The following is a 6,747-nucleotide window of genomic DNA, read 5'->3' as shown; positions in this document are numbered from 1 at the left end:
TATTATAGTTGGATCTTATGTTTCTCCTCCCCCTCTACTCTCTTGTAATGAATTGACTTTCCCCTTTGGAGTTATCTTATCGGATTGAGTCTTTAAAGATTTGAGAACACTTGATGTATGTCTTGCCGTGCGTATCTGTGGTGACAATGGGATATCACGTGATTCACTTGATGTATGTTTTGGTGGTCAACTTGCGGGTTCCGCGCATGAACCCATGCATAGGGGTTGGCACACGTTTTCGTCGTGATTCTCCGGTAGAAACTTTGGGGCACTCTTTGAGGTCCTATGTGTTGGTTGAATAGATGAATCTGAGATTGTGTGATGCACATCGATAATCATGCCCACGGATACTTGAGGTGACATTGGAGTATCTTGGTGACATTAGGGTTTTGGTTGATTTGTGTCTTAAGGTGTTATTCTAGTACAAACTCTAGGGCTGTTTGTGACACTTATAGGAATAGCCCAACGGATTGATTGGAAAGAATAACTTTGAGGTGGTTTCGTACCCTACCAGAATCTCTTCGTTCGTTCTCCGCTGTTAGTGACTTTGGAGTGACTCTTTGTTGCATGTTGAGGGATAGTTATGTGATCCAATTATGCTATTATTGTTGAGGGAACTTACACTAGCGAAACTATGAACCCTAGGCCTTATTTCCACGCATTGCAATACCGTTTACGCTCACTTTTATCATTAGTTACCTTGATGTTTTTATAATTTCAGATTACAAATACTATTATCTACTATCCATATTGCACTTGTATCACCATCTCTTCGCCGAACTAGTGCACCTATACAATTTACCATTGTATTGGGTGTGTTGGGGACACAAGAGACTCTTTGTTATTTGGTTGCAGCGTTGCTTGAGAGAGACCATCTTCATCCTACGCCTCATATGAATTGATAAACCTTAGGTCATCCACTTGAGGGAAATTTGCTACTGTCCTACAAACCTCTCCACTTGGAGGCCCAACAACGTCTACAAGAAGAAGGTTGTGTAGTAGACATCAAGCTCTTTTCTGGCGCCGTTGCCGGGGAGGTTAGCGCTTGAAGGTATATCTTTAGATCTTGCAATTGAGTCTTTTAGTTTCTTGTTTTATCACTAGTTTAGTTTATAAAATAAAACTATAAAAAATGGAATTGAGTTTGTCTCATACGCTTCACCTTTTTAATATCTTTCATGAGTATGATGGAAAGGATAATTGTGCTCAAGTGCTAGAAGAAGAAATCTATAAAATGTTTGGCACTAAATATTTGAATGATGAGCATGATTTCAATGTTGTTAGTATGAATTCCTTGAATATCCATGATGCTAATGATATGCAAAGCCACAAGCTTGGGGAAGCTATGTTTGATGAAGATGATATTTTTTGCCCCCCAAGCTTTGATGAGCAAATTTACTATGATGAAAGCATGCCTCCTATCTATGATGATTATTGTGATGACACATATTCTTTAAAGAATAATGATAACCATGAAACTTGTCATCTTGATCTTAATTTTTAATCACATGATAGTCATTTTGTTGAGTTTGCTCCCACTACTATTAATGAGAAGAATTTTGCTTGTGTGGAGAGTAATAAAATTTCTATGCTTGTAGATAATGAAAAGAATGCTTTAGGTGCTGGTTATATTGTTGAATTCATTCATGATACTACTGAAAATTATTACGAGGGAGGAACATATACTTGTAGGAATTGCAATAATATCAAGTTTCCTCTCTATGTGCTTAAAGTTTTGAAGTTATGCTTGTTTTACATTCCTATGCAAGTTGATTCTTGTTACCACAAGTTATTTGCTCACAAAATCCCTATGCATAGGAAGTGGGTTAGACTTAAATGTGCTAGTCATATTCTTCATGATGCTCTCTTTATGTTTCAATCCTTATCTTTTATGTGAGCATCATTGACATCATCATGCCTCGCTAGGGGCGTTAAACGATAGCGCTTGTTGGGAGGCAACCCAATTTTATTTTTGTTCCTTGCTTTTTGTTCCTGTTTAGTAATAAATAATTCATATAGCCTCTGCTTAGATGTGGTTTTATGCTTTTAATTAGTGTTTGTGCCAAGTAGAACCTTTGGGAAGACTTAGGCAAAGTCTTGTTGATCATGCTGTAAAAAACGGAAACTTTAGTGCTCACGAGAATTGTTGCCATTCTTATTTGGAGAGTGATATTTAGTTAATTCTTTTTTCAGATGATTAATAGATAAATTCCTCAGGTCCATCAATTTATTTGAGAATTTTATGAGTTCCAGAAGTATACGGTTGATTCATATTACTATAGACTGTTCTGTTTTTGACAGATTCTGTTTTTCGTGTGTTGTTTGCTTATTCTCATGAATCTATGGCTAGTAAAAGAGTTTATAAACCATAGAGAAGTTGGAATAAAGTAGGTTTAACACCAATATAAATAAATAATGAGTTCATTACAGTACCTTGAAGTGATGATTTATCTTCTTATACTAACGGAGCTTACGAGTTTTCTGTTAAGTTTTGTGTTGTGAAGTTTTCAAGTTTTGGGTAAGGATTCGATGGACTATGGAATAATGAGTGGCAAGAGCCTAAGCTTGGGGATACCCAAGGCACCCCAAGGTAATATCCAAGGATAGCCAAGAGCCTAAGCTTGGGTATGCCCCGGAAGGCATCCCCTCTTTCGTCTTCGTTCATCGGTAACTTTACTTGGAGCTATATTTTTATTCGCCACATGATATGTGTTTTGCTTGGAGCGTCAATTTATTTTGTTAGGATTTGCTTGCTTTTATTTATAACAATGTTTTGCATCTTTTATTTCAATAAAAGTGGCATTGATAGCCTTTACTATGCCTATTTTACAAGTCCTCATGTTGCTGTTTAAAAACAGAAAGTTTACCGCTGTTGCAATAATTCCCTAGAAAAGTCAGAATATGATAAAATGTTGAAACCTTTTGCATATTAAGCTCTAATAAATTTACTACAGTGGGAATTTTCTTTCATAATTTTTGGAACTAGGGAAGTATGGATGTTGCAGCATTCTTTACAGACTATCCTGTTTAGGCAGATTGCTGTTATGTTTGCATTGTTTGCATATGTTTGCTTCTTTAATGATTCTATTTGAGGACAGGACTATTAAATATGCAGAGGTATTTAGTATGCAATATTGAATAATAATTTTAGTGATTTTCTACAGTAGAGTATGATAAGGTTTTTGCAATGGTTTATACTAACCTATCTCACGAGTCCTTGTTGAGTTTTGTGTGGATGAAGCTTTTGAGATTTAGGGAGACCGTGGTGTGAGAGGAATTAAGGAGACACAAAAGCTCAAGCTTGGGGATTCCCAAGGCACCCCAAGATAATATTTCAAGAAGTCTCAAGCGTCTAAGCTTGGGGATGCCCCGGTTGGCATCCCACCTTTCTTCTTCAACAACTATCGGTTAGTATCGGTTGATCCTAAGTTTTTTGCTTCCTCACATAATGTTTGCTATTCGTAGATGCCATTTTGTTTTGCTTTGCTTGTTGTTTGAATAAAATACCAAGATCTTAAATTATTAAATGTTAGAGAGTCTTCACATGGTTGCATAATTATTCAACTACTCATTGATCTTCACTTATATCTTTCGGAGTAGTTTGTTGTTTGCTCTAGTGCTTCACTTATATCTTTTAGAGCATGGTGGTAGTTTTATTTTGAAGAAATAGATGAACTCTCATGATTCACTTAGATTATTTTGAGAGTCTTAAATATCATGGTAATTTGCTTAAAATCCTAATATGCTAGGCATCCAAGAATAGTAAAAACTTTCATATAGAGTATTGAATACTAAGAGAAGTTTGATGCTTGATGATTGTTTTGAGATATGGAGATGGTGATATTAGAGTCATGCTAGTTGAGTAGTTGTGAATTTGAGAAATACTTGTGTTGAAGTTTGTGATTCCCGTAGCATGCACGTATGGTGAACCGTTATGTGATGAAGTCGGAGCATGATTTATTTATTGATTGTCCTCCTTATGAGTGGCAGTCGGGGACGAGCGATGGTCTTTTCCTACCAATCTATCCCCCTAGGAGCATGCGCGTAGTACTTTGTTTCGATAACTAATAGATTTTTGCAATAAGTATGTGAGTTCTTTATGACTAATGTTGAGTCCATGGATTATATGCACTCTCACCCTTCCACCATTGCTAGCCTCTCTAGTACCGCGCAACTTTCGCCGGTACAATAAACCCACCATATACTTTCCTCAAAACAGCCACCGTACCTACCTATTATGGCATTTCCATAGCCATTCTGAGATATATTGCCATGCAACTTTCCACCATTCCGCTTATTATGACATGCTCCATCATTGTCATATTGCTATGCCTGATCATGTAGTTGACATTGTATTTGTGGCAAAGCCACCGTTCATAATTCTTTCATACATGTCACTCATGCATCATTGCACATCCCGGTACACCGCCGGAGGCATTCATATAGAGTCATATCTTGTTATAAGTATCGAGTTGTAAGTAAATAAAAGTGTGATGATCATCATTATTAGAGCATTGTACTAGTGAGGAAAGGATGATGGAGACTATGATTCTCCCACAAGTCGGGATGAGACTCCGGACGAAAAAAAAGAGGCCAAAGAAGCCCAAAAAAAGAGGCCATAAAAAAAGAGAAGGCCCAAATAAAAAAAATAAAAAAATAAAAAATGAGAGAAAAAGAGAGAAGGGACAATGTTACTATCCTTTTACCACACTTGTGCTTCAAAGTAGCACCATGATCTTCATGATAGAGAGTCTCTCGTTATGTCACTTTCATATACTAGTGGGTATTTTACATTATAGAACTTGGCTTGTATATTCCAATGATGGGCTTCCTCAAAATGCCCTAGGTCTTCGTGAGCAAGCAAGTTGGATGCACACCCACTAGTTTCTTTTGTTGAGCTTTCATACACTTATAGCTCTAGTGCATCCGTTGCATGGCAATCCCTACTCACTCACATTGATATCTATTGATGGGCACCTCCATAGCCCGTTGATACGCCTAGTCGATGTGAGACTATCTTCTCCCTTTTTGTCTTCTCCACAACCACCATTCTATTCCACCTATAGTGATATGTCCATGGCTCACGCTTATGTATTGCATGAAGATTGAAAAGGTTTGAGAACATCAAAAGTATGAAACAATTGCTTGGCTTGTCATCGGGGTTGTGCATGATTTAAATATTTTGTGTGGTGAAGATAGAGCATAGCCAGACTATATGATTTTGTAGGGATAGCTTTCTTTGGCCATGTTATTTTGAGAAGACATAATTGCTTAGTTAGTATGCTTGAAGTATTATTATTTTTATGTCAATATGTACTTTTATCTTGAATCCTTCGGATCTGAATATTCATACCACAATTAAGAAGAATCACATTGAAATTATGCCAAGTAGCACTCCGCATCAAAAATTCTATTTTTATCATTTACCTACTCGAGGACGAGCAGGAATTAAGCTTGGGGATGCTTATACGTATCCAACGTATCTATAATTTTTGATTGCTCCATGCTATATTATCTACTGTTTTGAATGTTTATGGGCTTTATTATACACTTTTATATCATTTTTGGGACTAACCTATTAACCCAGAGCCCAGTGCCAGTTTTCTGTTTTTACCGTGTGTTAGGGTTTCGAAGAAAAGTTAAATCAAACGGAGTCCAATTGACCTGAAACTTCACGGAACTCATTTTTGGAAGGAAAGAAGCCCAGAAGACTTGGAGTGCACGTCGAGGGATCTGCGAGGAGGTCACGAGGCAGGGGGCGTGCCCTCCACCCTCGTGAGCCCCTCATGGCCCCCCTGACGTACTTCTTCCGCCTATATATCTCCATATACCATAAAAACATTCGTGAGCACAATAGATCGGGAGTTCCGCCACCAGAAGCCTCCGTAGCCACCGAAAGCCAATCTAGACTCGTTCCGGCACCCTGCCGGAGGGGTAATCCTTCTCCGATGGCCATCTTCATCATCCAGGCGCTCTCCATGACGAGGAGGGAGTAGTTCTCCCTCGGGGCTGAGGGTATGTACCAGTAGCTATGTGTTTGATCTCTCTCTCTCTCTCGTGTTCTTGATTTGGCACGATATTGATGTATCGCGAGCTTTGCTATTATAGTTGGATCTTATGTTTCTCCTCCCCCTCTACTCTCTTTTAATGAATTGAGTTTCCCCTTTGGAGTTATCTTATCGGACTGAGTCTTTAAAGATTTGAGAACACTTGATGTATGTCTTGTCGTGCGTATCTGTGGTGACAATGGGATATCACGTGATTCACTTGATGTATGTTTTGGTGATCAACTTGCGGGTTCCGCCCATGAACCTATGCGTAGGGGTTGGCACATGTTTTCGTCGTGATTCTCCGGTAGAAACTTTGGGGCACTCTTTGAGGTCCTATGTGTTGGTTGAATAGATGGATCTGAGATTGTGTGATACATATCGTATAATCATGCCCACGGATACTTGAGGTGACATTGGAGTATATAGGTGACATTAGGGTTTTGGTTGATTTGTGTCTTAAGGTGTTATTCTAGTACGAACTCTAGGGCTGTTTGTGACACTTATAGGAATAGCCCAACGGATTGATTGGAAAGAATAACTTTGAGGTGGTTTCATACCCTACCATAATCTCTTTGTTCGTTCTCCGCTATTAGTGACTTTGGAGTGATTCTTTGTTGCATGTTGAGGTATAGTTATGTGATCCAATTATGCTATTATTGTTGAGGGAACTTACACTAGCGAAAGTATGAACCCTAGT

Source organism: Triticum dicoccoides, chromosome 2A (assembly GCF_002162155.2).
Source record: "Triticum dicoccoides isolate Atlit2015 ecotype Zavitan chromosome 2A, WEW_v2.0, whole genome shotgun sequence".
Classification (NCBI taxonomy): Eukaryota; Viridiplantae; Streptophyta; class Magnoliopsida; order Poales; family Poaceae; genus Triticum; species Triticum dicoccoides.
Note: the sequence above shows the minus strand (reverse complement) of the source record.